Below are 16952 nucleotides of genomic sequence, written 5' to 3'. Positions count from 1 at the left end.
AAGGGGATAGTAATCATTTGATTTTCCAATGTCCTGCGTATTCTTCCTCGAGACGTATATTTCTCCAGCAATTAGTACAGTTAAACATCCCTCTGCCAACAAGTGTTTCTTGTTTATTATTCGAACCTTCTCCCAATATCATTAAACTTATAAACCAGTTTCTTGATAACTCTAAATTAATTTTGTAAACAATGATCTTGTTTTGTTTCACAAAGTTCTCGCAATCCTACGTCCCCTTGTAATATGAACTCAACAGCTGTACGATTTGGTACCGGTACGTAGCTTTCGGTCAATAACGTGTGTATAATAATAAGAAGAAGGTGCGCTCAGTTGAGCGTCTTAGTCCTTACTGTAGTCTGTAATCGACTTTGTTATTTTTGTGCACTTTAGTATGTGGTATGTGTCACAATTTTTGCCTCACAGCACACACACGCAATCTACGTGGTTTGTGAAATCGCTTGTTAATACACAGCTTGTAGTGAAAGCCGTGTACTGAAAGTCTGAGTATCACATGTCTTTGCTCCTGGTTTTCTCTGGTCCAGGACTTTTCCACCATAGCTCTTAGTAGCTCTTGATATGGTCCTATTGATGGTAGGTGGGTTGTGTCCTGATGTCCTCTATGAAGTAGGTTTCTCCCATCATCTCGTATAGAAGTCATGAGGGGGCTGTCTTCCCTACTCCCATTGCTCTTTTCATGTACATCGCCTTCACCTTTTAAATTTTGGTTAATTCACCTATTTTTAACTTTTCCCAGACGATCTGTATGCCGTAGGTGACGATCGGGGCTATTGCACTTCTAAATAGTGCCATCGCCGTGCTGATAGACAGGTTTATGATATTCTTTATGTAATATATTGCCCTAATTGCTGCCGCTGTCCTTTCTTCTACGTGAAGATTGTATGATGATGCTGTTGTTTGCAGTGTAACCCCTAGGTATTTCAATTTGTTAACTCTCTCTAGTGGATTGACTGAAAACGCAATTTTGTCAGTCGCTGCTGCTTTTCCACCCTTCCTAAAAGTCAACTGTACAGTTTTCTCTTGGTTTATATTGACATCGTTTTCCCTGGCTCAATTCTCCAGCTTGTTAATTGCTTCTTGTACTTCTGTCCTTATAGGAGACCCAATTACCATGTAATCTGCATATACAATTAGAGTTGTACCGGTATTCGAGTTCTCCTTAATGATTTTCATTATGTCTGCTGTATAGATGTTAAATAATGTAGAACTAATAGGGTCGCCCTGTTATACCCCATTTGTTTGAATACCGGTAATCCGTTTCGATATTTCCACGTTGTTATTTATACATATGTAGTTATACTTTAAGAGATCTGTTATCCTTGCAATTGGGTGGTCCTTTCCAGTCATTCTTTTAAGTTTCTCGATAAGCTTCTTCCTGTTTACCAGGCCGAACGCGCTTTTCTGTAGTCTACAAATAAAACATAATATTTCCCCCCGGGGTGTCTATGGGAGTCTTCTATTTTCTCTCATAGGTAGGAAATTGCTTGTAATGTACTCCTGCCTTTCCTGAATCCAAACTGACATTCAGGTATTTGATTGTCGATAATTTCCAGTGGTCTTTCATTTAGAACGTTCGTGGACATCTTGAACGTAGCACTTTCCAATACCACTCCCCTGTATGAGTCCAGGCTTGTAGTACTTCTTTTCCCTTTATAAGGAATCTCCATTGTTGCTGTTCTCGAGCTTTCGGGTATCTGTCCTAATTCCATGCATTTGTTCATTAGATATACCCAGAGATCTTGCATAATATCCATAGATTCCTTCAGGTGCTCGATGTAGATATTGTCTGGTCCCGTGGTAACGTGTGTATAGCAAAGTGTTTTTTGTGCATAAGTGCCTCGATTATTTTGTGTGTGCGTAATGTGGACCCTTCTTCTAATAAACAGTAACGTTATACTCCTGATTTGTGACTGGGTAACATACCCCCCCCCCCCTTTTCAAGGAAGAAGAAGAAGAAGTGGACATGTGTTAACTGATAACATGACACCAAATGCTGTACTGTATTGTATTTGATAACACAACCACATGTAAGAGCACTTCTCTTTCGATAGATGACCGCAGCAAAGATTAGTTTTATCCCGGGGCGGGGCGGGGAGTCGGTCAAATAGCGGGTCTTAACATGGTGTTCGGTGTTGGTGTTTTCATTTGGGTCTCGTTGTCTGCATTTTCTTGATTTGATTCGCTTCATTTCGCATGTAGAATAGCATTCTGTGGACGACATAATTTTCATGTAGAATAATTGGCGACTGTCAATGCAGCTGATTGCTGTCAAACCCTTCCGTAAATGAAGAAAGGTATTACTTAAAAAATACCAGTCTCTTTTGGCTCAAACTTAAACACAGGAATCGGTGCAGAGATCCTGATAGCCTTTTCTTTACCTCTGATTACGATATTTCTTCGGTTAAAGGCGCTCCGCTCAGCTTTTATTTCAAGAAGAGTTTCGGTTCAAGTGGACGGAATGTGTTCTTAGTGATGTGCTGTCTGGTGATCAAGTAGAAAAATATAATATTTGTATGAGAATCGCAGTCGCATTAAAATCATTTAAGTATTGCAGCATAACCTGGTATTTCAGAAGTACGGTAGCTACTTTTTTGATTGGTTCATATCTCATTATGCCGTTGATCTCTGCTCATAAGTAATATTTAACTTTTAGGTAACATTTACAGTTCGTACATAAGAGTTTTGTGAAGAATCTTGTCCATCTGAATATACTACCTGCAATTTTAGCCTGATTTGTACGAAGTTTGACAAAATAAGTAATAGTCTACATTAAGAAAAAATCAGCATTTGGTGTAAATTGAGCGAACTATTGGAATTATGGACCTTTGTTTTTCGAAAAATGTGATAAGAATGTTCAAGAAACTGCTCCAGACGCACTTGTTTTTGTTTTCTCGTTAAGTTGTGGGAAGTCAAAGGAATAATTTGTAGTATTATGTTCATTGAAAGCTTAAATTTTTAACATTATTGTTAGAATGGCACTCCACCAGTTGACTCGGAAGTATTTGTGATAATTTTCAACCCTTTTCTATGGATAGTTTAGATTATGAACAACATAAATGTTATCTGAAGCCATTTCTTTTGAGTTTTGACTCAGTTAAGTCTTAAGTCTGCCGAAACTAGTTTTGAGTAATAAACCACTTGCAGAAGAAAGCAAATGGCAACAGTTGTTGTTGTTTTCACATTGTAATACTGTTACCATATGTTTTGTAGTTTACACATTTATTACTCTTAAAATTAGGGATGTGCTTGAGCCCGGCTCGAGCTGTTCGAACAGATGACGTCACAGTTCGAGCATTTGGGGGCGCGGCGACCTAGCGGCTTGCTTATCAGTCCAGTGGTCGCGTGGATCACAATAGTGATCCAGCAGTTTAGTTTTTTCCGCTCCTGTTTTTTGGTATGACTGTTGACCTAGAGCATCTGTGTACTTTCCTCGCACCCCATACCCTCTCTGATAATGCAGTAGTTTGCTAACCTTGACTGATGGTTGTTGCGTTATAAAGCAATTTATTCTTGTGGATCACAACTGTAATCCGTGCGACCACAGTTCATGTGCATACATCTACTCCGTTTTATGAGTTTACATTAATTATTGGTATATAAGCACAAATTGGATGACTATGAGAATTGCATTGTCAAAGGTATGTTATATGATGTGCATTTAGTCACATACAAATGGGGCATGTCTTATCGTGAATTGGCATATATGTCAGTATGTACAATATTGCAACTGTATGTCTAAAATATTATGTTGAGGTCCTAAAATTAGTGTATAAAACAATGCTATTTGATCAAGGCTTCATCATAAGAATATGTATTCATGGTTCAGCTGAAGATGACCTTGTATATGGGGTCGAAACCGGTCCTGTAGCTTAATATAAGCAATAAAAAACAAGTATTGATTGGTGGAAACTCTTTCCTATTTTTAATTGTGTAATTCATCAGTACGGAAATGAAGATTATAGATTACGAAGGAAGGGGCTGTCGCTTCAATTAAGGTACGGCCCCAGCATTTGCCTGGTGTGAAGATGGGAAACTACGGAAAACCATCTTCAGGGCTGCCGACAGAGGGGTTCGAACCCACTATCTCCCAAATACTGGATACTGGCTGCACTTAAGTGACTGGAGCTGCTGGGCTTGGTATTATTATTATTATTATTATTATTATTATTATTATTATTATTATTATTATTATTATTATTATTTATTTTCGTTCTTAGTTCGTTTACCCTCCAGGGTTGGTTTTTCCCTTGGAATCAGCGAGGGATCCCACCTCTACTGTCTTAAGGGCAGTGTCTTGGAGCTTGAGACATTAGGTCAGGGGATATAACTGGGAAGGATGACCAGTACCTTGTCCAGGCGGCCTCACCTGCTATGCTGAACAGGGGCCCTGTGGGGGGATGGGAAGATTGGAAGGGATCGACAAGGAAGAGGGAAGGAAGTGGCCGTGGCCTTAAGTTAGGTACCATCCCGGCATTTGCCTGGAGGAGAAGTGGGAAACCACGGAAAACCACTTCGAGGATGGCTGAGTTGGGAATCGAACCCACCTCTACTCAGTTGACCGGGGGCTGAGTGGACCGCTTTCCATCCCTCATACTACTTTTCAAATTTCGTGGCAGAGCCGCGAATAGAACCCGGGCCTCCGGGGATGGCAGCTAATCACACTAACCACTACACCACAGGGGCAGACTAATTGCCAAGCAATGAATAAATTGATGGTTTCATAACGTAATGCTTATGCACGTAAAATCGGTATAAACTGTATGCCTCAACAGTAGAGTAACTTTGTAAGCGGACATTCTGAGCCCCGTCCACTGTGCTATTCATGAAAAAAAAAAAAAAAAAAAAGAATAAAAAAAAAGGAGCCTATTAAGGATATTTTACCTTCATATGTCGATGTCGTTTTCGGTGGAGATGTTTCCCCCTCATTTGGAATGGTGTCATTCGACGAAGGACGAACATTATGAATTTTTAAGTGGCTTATCGTCGATGTATTTTTAGTATAGTTTTAAAATATTTTATCACATCGTCTGCATTTTACTCGTTTGTCTGGAAGCTCTTCAAAGTAGTCCCAAGTTCATGACCTTTTTCTACCGGTCATTGTCTACTCTGTCTGAAGTAATAACAAGTTCGTATGTTATAATGTATTATTAATAATTACCAATGAGAAATTAATAACTCGCAGACAAAAAACATGTTAACTATTGGTATAGAAAGTAGTGATTAACAACATTAAGCCTGCAAAACACGACAAAGCTATAAAGAAAAGCATTTCTGAAGAGCGGACAAAATGTAAAATGCATTGTTAAATATTAACGAAATAAATAGCTTACCATAAAATTGCTTTTACCAATCTGTTGTTCGTACTACCAGAAGTGCTTTTTCCCTTCACAGAAAACGTTGTGTTCACCACCCCACACACATAAATATACCAAGTGTAGTAGTGTAATACGACGACTGGTCTGTCAGCGCTCCGCACAGTCTGTGTGTGGGGTCGCCTGACAGTTCGAACAGGTTCGATACCGTATCAAGCCTACATAGCGTATTGGGCCGGCTCGAGCCTGCTCGAACTTGAGTATCATTCGCCCATCACTACTCATAATTAGTTTCGGCAGACATTAGAACGTAACAGTGAAAAATTCACATAAATGTGCTCAAAGTTTGAAGCTAATCAGGTTAAAACTGGTTTGTTCAAAGCATTTTGAATGTTTAAAAACTTACTTTTGAGAATAAGCAAAGCTGTAGTTGGTGTAGCCAGTTGAAGGGACGCATATGCAAAGTTTGGAGTGTCTGCTAATACCAGTTTACTTGTTTACTCATAGTCTACACAGGTAGTGTACACTCTCTTCCCATTCCTGATCTACGTCTAACATCTTTTCCCATCATTTTCTGTCATATACCTTCTTTAGATCTACAAACCATAAACATAACTGTCTATTCCTCTCATAGCGTTTTTCTCTTACTTCACACGTACTGAAAATCTGATACTTTTGCCCCTCTGTGTTCTGAAACTATACAAGTTTTCATGCAACTTGTATGTCACCAACATTGATTAGGCCTAGACTCAAATTTCCAAACTGCCTGTGAACACCTTGCCTGGTATACCAACCAATGAAATATCTCATTTCTGTCCCCTTGTTTATAAACAGGTTCAGTTACTGTTTTTGTCCAATCAGAAGTTACCTCACTCACATTCCATTCTGATCCTGTTACTCTACAAAGCAATTTCATCCCTGCCTCTTGTCCAAGACGTCTCAGGTTATAACCAAAATCCTCCCAGGATTTCTTCTTGGACTCTACAGTCAATGATTTGTTTTGCTCTGTTTCTTTCATCTATGAACATTTCTGTATCTACACCAGTTCTTGTTTGATACACGTTCATCATTGCACTTATCTCTACACAGTGTTGTTTCTGGTATTGTCTTGCCATTTTTACGACAGCATTTCCGTATGCTGCCTATATCCTGAATCCACTGACTGCCTGTTCTTTTCCCCCGTGTGTGAGGGCGGTAGTATCCCCTGCCTGTCGTAGGAGGTGACTAAAAGTTGCCCCAGGGGCTCTTAATTTGGGAGAGTGGGTTGGTGACCCAGGGCCCTTAACTGAGTCCTGGCATTGCTTCCCCTTGTGCCAGACTCCTCGTGTCCGACCTCCCTTGGTCAACTGTTGTTCTTTTCCGACCCCGACAGTATTAGAGCACTTGATCCTATCATTTTCACGCCCTTTGTGGCCCTTGTCTTTTGTTCGATGTCTTCATTTTTTGAAGTGTCGGATCACTTCCACTTTTTCCCTCTGATTAGTGTTAATAGAGGATGATTGTACTTCCTCTTAAAACAATAATCACTGCTTTGGGCCACATAGCTATCAGCTTGCATTTGGGAGATAGCCAAGCAAATGCTATTAAGGCCACGGTCGCTTCCTGCTCCTATCCCGTTGGTGCGATGTTAAGCAAATTGTAAAGGAAAATAAGTAATCTGAATTCAGAGTTTCTTATTATATCGGCTTCTACCCGCCCATGTGAGCACTCTGGTTGTCCGGTTCAAAGAATGTCGGCCAGGTGATGGTATACCATTCCTAATCACTAGATTTCATGCCAAAAGCCTGGGAACAATTCTGAACCTCTGTGCAGTGCTCATACGTAGTGAGGCAGATCACGCTGTTGATGGTGATTCATCCTTCAGGTGGAGTTTTCAAGAGTTGAGCAGACCCCATGGTTTTAGTTGACAGGAGCAGACCAGTTTCACCTTCTCCCTATGGGGAGATCTAATTGGTTGTAGAACAAGGTCATGCAGCGACCTCGCCCTTGTAGTTATACTTGAACGAGTCTACTCCACACTCTTCCTTTTCCCTTTTTATAACTGGTAAGAATGCCTTATAATCATTTATGTTTTCCTCAGTATCTCTCCTTACTCAGACATCCACATGCTTCCCTTTGCTGACACAGCCAGTTCTTCTTTCTGTAAACCCCATTAATATTGAAACCACCCTATCAAATACCATTTCATGCTATGTTGCTTCCAAGGAGTCTGTCGCTTGTCACATGGAAGTGCGGCACTGTCACAGCCATAGGCTTGCTTAAAGCATGCTGAGCTCGGTAAATAGTCCTAGCGGCCAGAATATTTCCTTATCCCAACTCTCAGAACACCCTGTATGGCACAATGTATCCACAAGGATGTGACTATGGTAACCCGTTAAGGCACTGCTCTATTATTATTATTATTATTATTATTATTATTATTATTATTATTATTATTATTATTATATATATGTATATGCGTTAGGCCCTCTAAGGAGCACGTAGAACCATTAGTTAGCATTCTTCTTCTTGTTTCTCTTATCCTCCCAAAACTTCTTCATCCTCGCACTGTGAGTCTGTCGTCTTTCTTGAGTCCATTCCTCCTGGAGTTTCAAGTTTCTTGTACATTGTCTGGCTGCAAAGCTGTGCAAGTTAATTTTGTGTCTCAATGTAGTCCGTATAGTTGTCAGTGGGTCAACGCTGACTTCTGCGAGATCTTTTTGGGTGTCAGCAAGCTACCGTACTTTATTTTGTCGGGTTCCGCTGATAATGAGGAAGATTTTCTTGGTCAGTCGCGAGTCGTCCATTCGTGCTAGATGTCCGTAGAATTGCATACGTCTTTTCCAGGTGATTGAAGTGAATCTTTCGGTCAGCGAGTAGAGTTCTTCCGAGCTTTTTCGCATCCATATTCCATCTTGGAACTTTGGTCCAAATATTTTCCTAAGTATTTGCCGTTCCATTTTCTCGATGCCATTGATATTGATGGTCAGTGTTGATGTTTCAATAGCGTAGAGTGCTTCAGGAAGAACTACTGTATGGTAGTGACGCAGCTTGGCTTGGATGGAAAGGGATTTCTTATTGTAGATATTCCAGGTGACTGTGTAGGCTTTACGTAATTTTTCGGCACGGGTTTTGTTGGCTATCCTGTCGTTACCAGTGCTTCCGATAATTTCACCTAAGTACTTGAAATGTTTAACTCGTGTGATATTGCCATTATTATTATTATTATTATTATTATTATTATTATTATTATTATTATTAAAATAGAACATATGCTTGTTATCGTATGATGATAAGAGAGTAAAGTTTTACATTTGGACATAGCCATGAGGTCGTCTGGATAAACCATACCTGCTGCTGTTGCATCCTTCATGCTTTTACTCTAGGCACATTGCTAACATTTTGAACTGTGTCTCTTTCTCTAGTATTAGTCTTTTGTGTTCCCTTTAAAGTAAGAAGCACCCAGTTCTAACAGTTCAGAGGAAACAAGCAAAAACCTTAGTTGTTTGTTGTTCGGTACTCAGTCTCCACACCTCAGCCAACAGCTGTCATAGCGTAGATGTCACTGAAGAGGCTTTCTAGGGAAATGAGGACTGAGGTCGTTTCCTGCTGCTTTCCTCACCGGGCCAGAAGATGCTGTTAGATATCAGTCTACCAAGCCCACTGAAACGCATGAACTAACCATTCATAGCAGGGAATGGCATTACTAGCATAGTTCAGACCTCGGTCACATCAAAGGCAAGGATGAGACTGAGACAGGTCAGACCCCATACCAGAAGACATAAAGCAGAATGTCTGTTCTTTATACAAATCCATACCGTTCCACCAGCCTGACATACCTTTTAGGACCTTGCGGGTAACCCTACCTACAAGAAATTTTAACAGCCCTCTCCATTCCTTAGATTTAGGCCCTTTGGTATATTAGCATAGGCTAATATAGGCAAAATATCAGATTTGTCGTACAAGGAGAAGACAAACCTTATTTTAAACATCACGATGCAAAGAACAAAACTCGTTAAAGCCTTACAGACCTGAAAACCATGTTTTAAGGCCCTAAACCTAACTGTTATCAAGATGTTGGGACCGCACTACTCCCGCTCTAGCAATCGGACAAAGAAAAGAATGACCTTAATCATGGCAACGTAAGCTCAAGGATTCTGTAGTAGTGAGATTAAGTATGTATGTTGCTGCATAGCTGTCAACCAGAAAACATGACTTACTCTCTGGAAAAAAATACTGTGGCGCTAAGACACTTATAGCAACTTACTGTAACTACTTTGGGTTGATATTATAATGCACCATTCCATGTCCGTATTTTGTGGCATTCAAGAAAATCCGCAATTAGAGTCGGAGAACATCTCAAGGATTATGTTAAACATAAAAATTTGTACTTGACTTTGAGTGAGAATTAGCCGTTATCACTCTTTCAGTTACGTTATGTAAGTTTTACGGACATATGAGCTTAAAAATCAACCACAGATTCAGCAACTTCTTATCAACTATGACACCATCTTATAATATAATCAATAAATAATAATAATAATAATAATAATAATGGATTAAAAACTTAATAACTATTATTTATTCAAAATAATATAGTTTATGTTGGATAAGTTAAATCTTAGATTCAAATATTTTTCATTATTTACAATAATATTTCTTTGAAAGCATCAGTTTGCAATAATTTTTTTTTTTTTGGATCTTAATCGTCATAGCCTTCAATAAAAAAAAATTAAATATCAGCTCTTCCAAGGTCTTGATTTCTTAAACAAATATAATTCATCTGCTATAAGCCTGCATGGATTTGAATTAATTAAATGAAAATCATCTTGACCTAATATAAATTACTTCTCACATTTTCTAGATTTCTTGTCAAAGAATAAACATTCAAGAACACATTGAAAAAAAAAACTCATTTAACATGTTTGAAAAGTTTTGAAATCACACAATAATAAGAAAATAAAATTTGGCATAGATGTTGATTCCCATAGCGTATTGGTAGGTGTGCTAGGTACCAACTGATGAGCCCACCCTAGCACACGAGGGCGAAACGCTGGCAACCAAGAATGAGTTAGCTGGAAAATTTATAATGTCCAATGACGGACCATTTATATTGGTATTAAAATTTGGCAGCTTAACTAAGAATGATGAATCCTGGTCATTTCATTCTTATCCGATGTACACAATTAATTGTTTGATTAAACATATGCAGAATAAGATTAGTTTCACTTTTTTTTTTTTTGTTGCTAGGGGCTTTACGTCGCACCGACACAGATAGGTCTTATGGCGACGATGGGATAGGAGTTGGAAGGAAGCGGCCGTGGCCTTAATTAAGGTACAGCCCCAGCATTTGCCTGGTGTGAAAATGGGAAACCACGGAAAACTATCTTCAGGGCTGCCGATAGTGGGATTCGAACCTACTATCTCCCGAATGCAAGCTCACAGCCGCGCGCCTCTACGCGCATGGCCAACTCGCCCGGTAGTTTCACTTTTGTAGCTTCCAATGGCTACCTACCATAATAAAAAAAATAAAATATTATTACATAAATAGTCATATTCAAAATACTTTCTTAAGAAATGGGTAAAATTGTCCTGAACATTTTCAATAGCTTCCTTGACAGGTTGCATTTATGTCATATCAGTTCATAAAATTCAATCATTTGATTGCAAGTCAACAAGAAATAACATGAATGAAATTCCTAATTCTTTAATAGTGATAGGGTAACATAATGAAGACACTAAGATTGTATATCCTATCAGTGACCTGCTATTTCACCTTAAATCGGCTTAAACCTTAAATATAATATGAAACTCTCCTTGAAGTTGCCATCTGAGTGTTAATTATAGGTTACTTGAAATTATTTTTGATGACCGTAATCTATTATTGACTCGTAAGGCCATTATCAAATTGCCATTAATTCATATTATAGGTTATTCCATATTTCACATCATTACTAGCATCTACTATAACCTCGATCCATATTTGCGTTACCTAATCCTTCATTTAATTAACCTTATATGAAAATCTTTCCTTATACGTCTTCATATTTATCAAAATTCAACAACTACTTTATCCAAGACAATATTATTCCTTAATCTCACATTCCTTTCCTCATATTTCCCCATATATTAATATCGCCACATAAGCAAGTATTATTTATTCAATTCATTGTAACGCACAACTCAATGAACTTCTCAACTCATTAAAATTAATATTTCATGGATCAACAACTAACATATTCCTAGGAATTTGCACTTCACTTATCAATACATTACCACATTTAACCTATATTTACTTAAATTTGGCAATAAGTTGTCGATATTTATGAACTCGGTAACCTATGACTTGATATAAACATGTATCGTACTTCATATTCATCAAAACTCCATATCTTTGGCATTGCTTCTTGAGAATAAACTGAAATATTGTTAACATAACACTTCATTGACATATGCACTTTTTCCTACATTTGGAGATATTTAAATATTTTGGAAGACTACCTATAACCTTCCTTAATGCATAACTATTAATTCACTCGCGTTGAAACTACGTATTTAAACACTTCACGAAGTTATAACGACCTATTCTTTACAAACATCCTCAACCAACAACTTACTACAAGACAGAAAACATAAATGATTTTAAAATAAATTGTGAAACTTATGTTATTTTGCGTGTGCTTGTGGCCGGGATTGTTGTCCTGCTACATCCTTCCTCGGGTACGTCCTTCTCTGGACCTCGGTTCAGTCATCTACGAGTCTCGGCAATTGAACTCGTATTCACGGGTGCTGTCGGGTGGATTCCTTCAGTCGTCAATCCCATCTTTGATTTAGCAAGCCATTACGTCGATCTCGAGCACATGCATGAAAAACATATCCAAAGACAATGTTAATATCATCTTGCAAAGCCTTCTTGTACTATTACTATGTTTTTGTACGGTAAGATATGACATCAATTTATCTGCTATAGAGGTTTCTATGATGTTAATGGCAGCTTATGATCGTCTAATTTATTGGTGGTTCGCTTTAAAAATTAGCGTTTTGTTAAAATGTGTTTCCTAAAGAAACTTCCACTTTTCTTCAATGCAATTCCAGTATAGAATTCTTCCTTCTTCGCATTCCGCTTTAAATCTCATATATTTGAGATGCACGGCAATAATATTATGTACTATCTTCAGTTTTAGCGATTAAATTTTATATTCTTGTTTTAGAATATGTTATTTTCCTTCACGAAGGTACTCTCTCGAGCTTCACCGTGGCTTATTTCAATTTAGTGTTTGATTGTTCTATCTGTTGACTTTAACAATTTGAAAATACTACCTTTATTTCGGTCACGGCCACTTTGATTCCACTTGCTCATATCATTTAACTTGTATTTTCTGCCATTTGATCTACGAAAATTTAGCGTAATTCACGGCAAATGACGACTTTAAAATTCCGTATTTCATTAATCAGGACAATGTAATGGCACAATAATTACAACCTTTACTCCAATAAATACACATTTGATATTTAAAATCAGAGTTATTTAAGTAATTGTATATTTTCACCTAATATACCGTACATGTTTCGAGGACCTTATTGTCGTCTTCCTCAGCGTTTTTTTTTACACCGCCAAATATCTCTTGGACCTTTTCACTTATTAATAAACACCAATCTTAATGAATCTTCTTGAAACCTATACCACATATTTAGTTCTAAATGTCTAATATATACCTACTATGTATCATAAATAAAATTTCATAAATTAGCACTAAACTACAGTATTTTATTTACAGTGTTATTTAAAATGTCTTAGCCCTGTCTGTTACCTACAAATACAATCAATTTATTAAAATCTTCCAATCCAGAGTTTTTGTCAGTTAAATGTTGCAGCTACTCTGTTCTCAAACACTCCCTAAGAGTGATACCGCCTCACACCACACTAAGCTTTGAGAAAGAAAAGCCTGTTTGAAAATCCATCCCTAATTGAATATTCTTTGAGAAATTTACAATTGAATTACTGAATCTACTGTTGTCCATACATAAACACAATTGACCCTGACCTTAGCCTGTCAGTAGAACATCGATATCGGGCTCCCTTAGCAAATTGGACAATGTTTGCTTTTTGAGACCTGAATCTGAAACTTAACCTCGCTAACCTATAATGCGGGGATTATGACGGTACTTCTGTCAGACTCACTCTGTCAGTTGTTCAATTTAAATTTTAGTGCAATATCTTTGCCCTTGAGCTCTGTTGGTGTTATCTGAGTGAAAAGAAATATGTACCTGTTCCCCTGAAGTGGCGCTCATGGAGTAGGAGGGCAAGTAGAGGGGAACTTGAGCGCTACCGGGCGCAGTTGATTTGAATGGGAGGGGAAGGGGTGGATGCTCGAGGATACTGATGTTCTAGACTATTCATTTCTTTCTTCTCTTCCACATTATTATCTTCTTGTCAATTTAAACAGTATATTCTCCTCGTTCACCCTATGGGTGGAGATGGAAAATGGGCGAAGTTAAAAAATAAGGGAAAGCGACCAATATTAATGTAGAATCAATAGTTTTTGGGGTGATGGAGATCAATAGTGACACTTCACATGTCGTTTAAGTTTGGTCATTTTGGACACTTTTTTAATACTGTGGGGGGGATGTCCGGCTGCATGGGTAAATGGTTAGCGTGCTGGCCTTTGGTCACAGGGGTCCCGGTTTCGATTCCTGGCAGGGTCAGAAATTTTAACCATCATTGGTTAATTTTGCTGGCACGGAGGCTGGGTGTACGCGTTGTCTTCATCATCATTTCATCCTCATCACGACGCGCAGGTCGCCTACGGGAGTCAAATCAAAAGACCTGCACTTGGCGAGCCGAACCTGTCCTCGGACACTCCCGGCACTAAAAGCCGTACGCCATTTCATTTCACTGTGGCGGTAGGATCTAGGACACCACTAGCAGCTCTAGGGGCTGGGGTGGAAAGGAGGTTCACACATGGGGAAAATTACTGTAGGGGGTAAGACATCCATCCCTAGCACCCCCAATGGCATGTAAAAATAACTGAAAACAACTGATTATTGGTGTCAAATCCATAGTTTTCAGGGTCGCTGAGATGAACTGGCACACTCTGGATGCCTCCATCGACATGGGGGTTCAGAAGGCGTGATAAAGAAAATGTCCACAATGGGAGAAGAATGTTGATTCCATAGTTTTCCGGGTACCGAGGCTGATGTCGACGCGTAGGTACGTACAGTTATCAACTACTTCCCAAACAAACCGGTGTGCTGAAAGGAAAACAATTTCAAATAAAAACAAATTTATACAAAGTTACTGATTGCAGTTCAAGGAGCTTTGGAAGATGGGAGAACTGCAAGACCTTTTCAAGCACATGATTAGAATGGAAGATGATATAATATTTACAGAGAAATAATAGGAAAAAGACGATGGGAAAGGCCCAGAAAGGGGTGCAGAGAAGAGAAGAGGACAAGTAGAAAAACTATTAGAGAAAGTAAGAGAGTTGTGGAGAGAGAGAGAGACAACTGTGGAGGTCTCTGATTCACACCCTGACCGAGAAGACTTGAAAATGGGAGTGAAGAAGAAGAAGAAGAAGAAGCTTGTTTCATCATCATAAGTTTGTTTATTGGGCATGTGATGAACTGAATAGGCCTGTGTACATTATATACACAGATATACAAGCATGAAATGGAGGGACTGGTTTGGGTCACATATCTGTCACCTTGCATTTGTGAGATGGTGGGTTTGAACCCCACTGTTGGCAGCCCTGAAGACAGTTTTCCGTGATCTTCCACTTTCACACCAGGCAAATGCTGGGCCACGGTTGGTTCCTTCCCACTCCTAGCCCTTTTGTATCCCATCACCGCCATAACACCTATTTGCATCGGTGCTACTTGTATATTTATTAGCTATTACTCACCTGTCCCATACTAACATCTCTTTTCATTTACCACATTCACTTGTTATTCCACAATAATCTTACTGTTAAAATTAACATGTTTTAGGATTTCGTCAAGAGTGATCTTTGCTTTGATGTGGCTGATGATGACCCCTAGATGGGTCGAAACTAGTTCCATGTAATTTTAAAATATTGTGAATATATTTTGTATTGAATAGGTGGAAACCTTTACTGTGTTTTTACTCATATGTTAATAAATACACACATAATATTAATAGCGCGTGGCCTCCGGAGAGGCCTGGTGCACATCTGTAGGTGACCTGCACATCGTCATGAGGATGGAATGATGATGAAGAACACGACACACACATCCAGTCCCTGTGGCAAGGGAATTAACCAATTATGGTTAAAATTCCCGACCCTGCTGCGAATTGAACCCGGGATCCCTGTGACCAAAAGCCAGCACGCTAGCCTTTTGCCCGTGCACCTGGACAATACGCACATATTCTTCCTCAAATGAGTGAGGATGCCAAACTGACGACAAATATCACACAATATAAATTATCTAATTACAATACCGGTATAGAATAAAAGGTAAACAATAATGTAGAGAAAACAATCCTTAGTGACGAAGAAGAAGCAGATAAAATACTTTAACTGAAAGTGGGTGAATCGTAGAGGCGAAGTCTCGATGTGTGTATGCCCCAGCTCGCAATGGGCTCATTCGGCTCAGGTGACCAGCCCTATGACCTCCACGTCCTCAAGGTTGCATTTATTGAGGTAATATGGAATGGTTGGTAGATAATTATATCCTCCTCTTTTCTTCATCAACATCGATGGGCTGTTGTGCATGTGATTCGAATTTGGTTGTCGGGTCGAGAATGAAACCTTTCTTGCTCCTGGGTTTGAAGATGTTTGTGTCGATTTGTCTTGATCCTAAATGTAAGATGCTAAAGGGTTTGTTGTGTCACCTATTCAATACATATAAATTTTAACATTTAGGAATTTAATTCCATTTGAGACATGTGATTATAAACTAAGACTAAACCACTCTGCATATTACTGATGTGTTAATGCTGCAATCGTCTTCCAACGACTAAAACAACGGGACGCACTTGATGCTAGACATTTTTATGTCCTTGCTCACCGAGCTGCTCTCTTGTAAATATGTATATAAACTGTAATTTCTCAACTGTTCAATTGGATATTGTAAATTTACTGTATAGTTACCCTGTCAACCTGTAATCGTTCAACCAACGACAGTAATTTATGTTACGAACATTGACGCCAAATACTTTATACCCTTTCTCCTCTGACTGTTTCAATGTAAATATTTGTATAAACTTTATAATTTCCTTTGATTTTCTAATGAGTGTGTCAATTTTTCTTCGGAGCACCACTGCTGGACTCTGTTAAAATTACCCAGTGATTTTACGCATTGGTGCCGACTACTTTGTCTATAAACTTATATTGTTTAACTATATCACCATTGAACAGTTTTTCTTGGTTGCTTAATTTTCCCATTGTAATGTATATTAATGTGTACATTTTAAATACTAATCAGGTACCTGATTTTTGCCTTGAGGAGGTAATTTGACTGATGATGGCTTCAATGAAGGGCGAAATATGTCTCAAATGGAATTAAATTCCTAAATGTTAAAATTTATATGTATTGAGTAGGTGACACAACAAACCCTTTAGCATCCTACATTCAGTATCTTCAATGCGGATTAACAATGATTTTTATCACTTGCATCGTCTT

General features: G+C 38.6%; 1 protein-coding gene across 1 annotated transcript in view; it reads left to right on the top strand.

The window, feature by feature from the left end:
- The first annotated feature begins 2584 nt into the window (after positions 1-2584).
- LOC137502727 (gastrula zinc finger protein xLCGF3.1-like) overlaps positions 2585-16952 on the top strand; it is a 69299-nt gene continuing 54931 nt past the window's right edge. Inside the window, exon 1 of the mRNA XM_068229756.1 lies at positions 2585-2597. The gene's annotated coding sequence lies outside the window, so the exon portion shown is untranslated. The remainder of the gene's footprint in view (positions 2598-16952) is intronic.

Source organism: Anabrus simplex, chromosome 11 (assembly GCF_040414725.1).
Source record: "Anabrus simplex isolate iqAnaSimp1 chromosome 11, ASM4041472v1, whole genome shotgun sequence".
In the NCBI taxonomy this organism is placed as follows: Eukaryota; Metazoa; Arthropoda; class Insecta; order Orthoptera; family Tettigoniidae; genus Anabrus; species Anabrus simplex.
The sequence above is the reverse complement of the archived record's forward strand: the minus strand, read 5'-3'. Positions and strand labels throughout refer to the sequence as shown.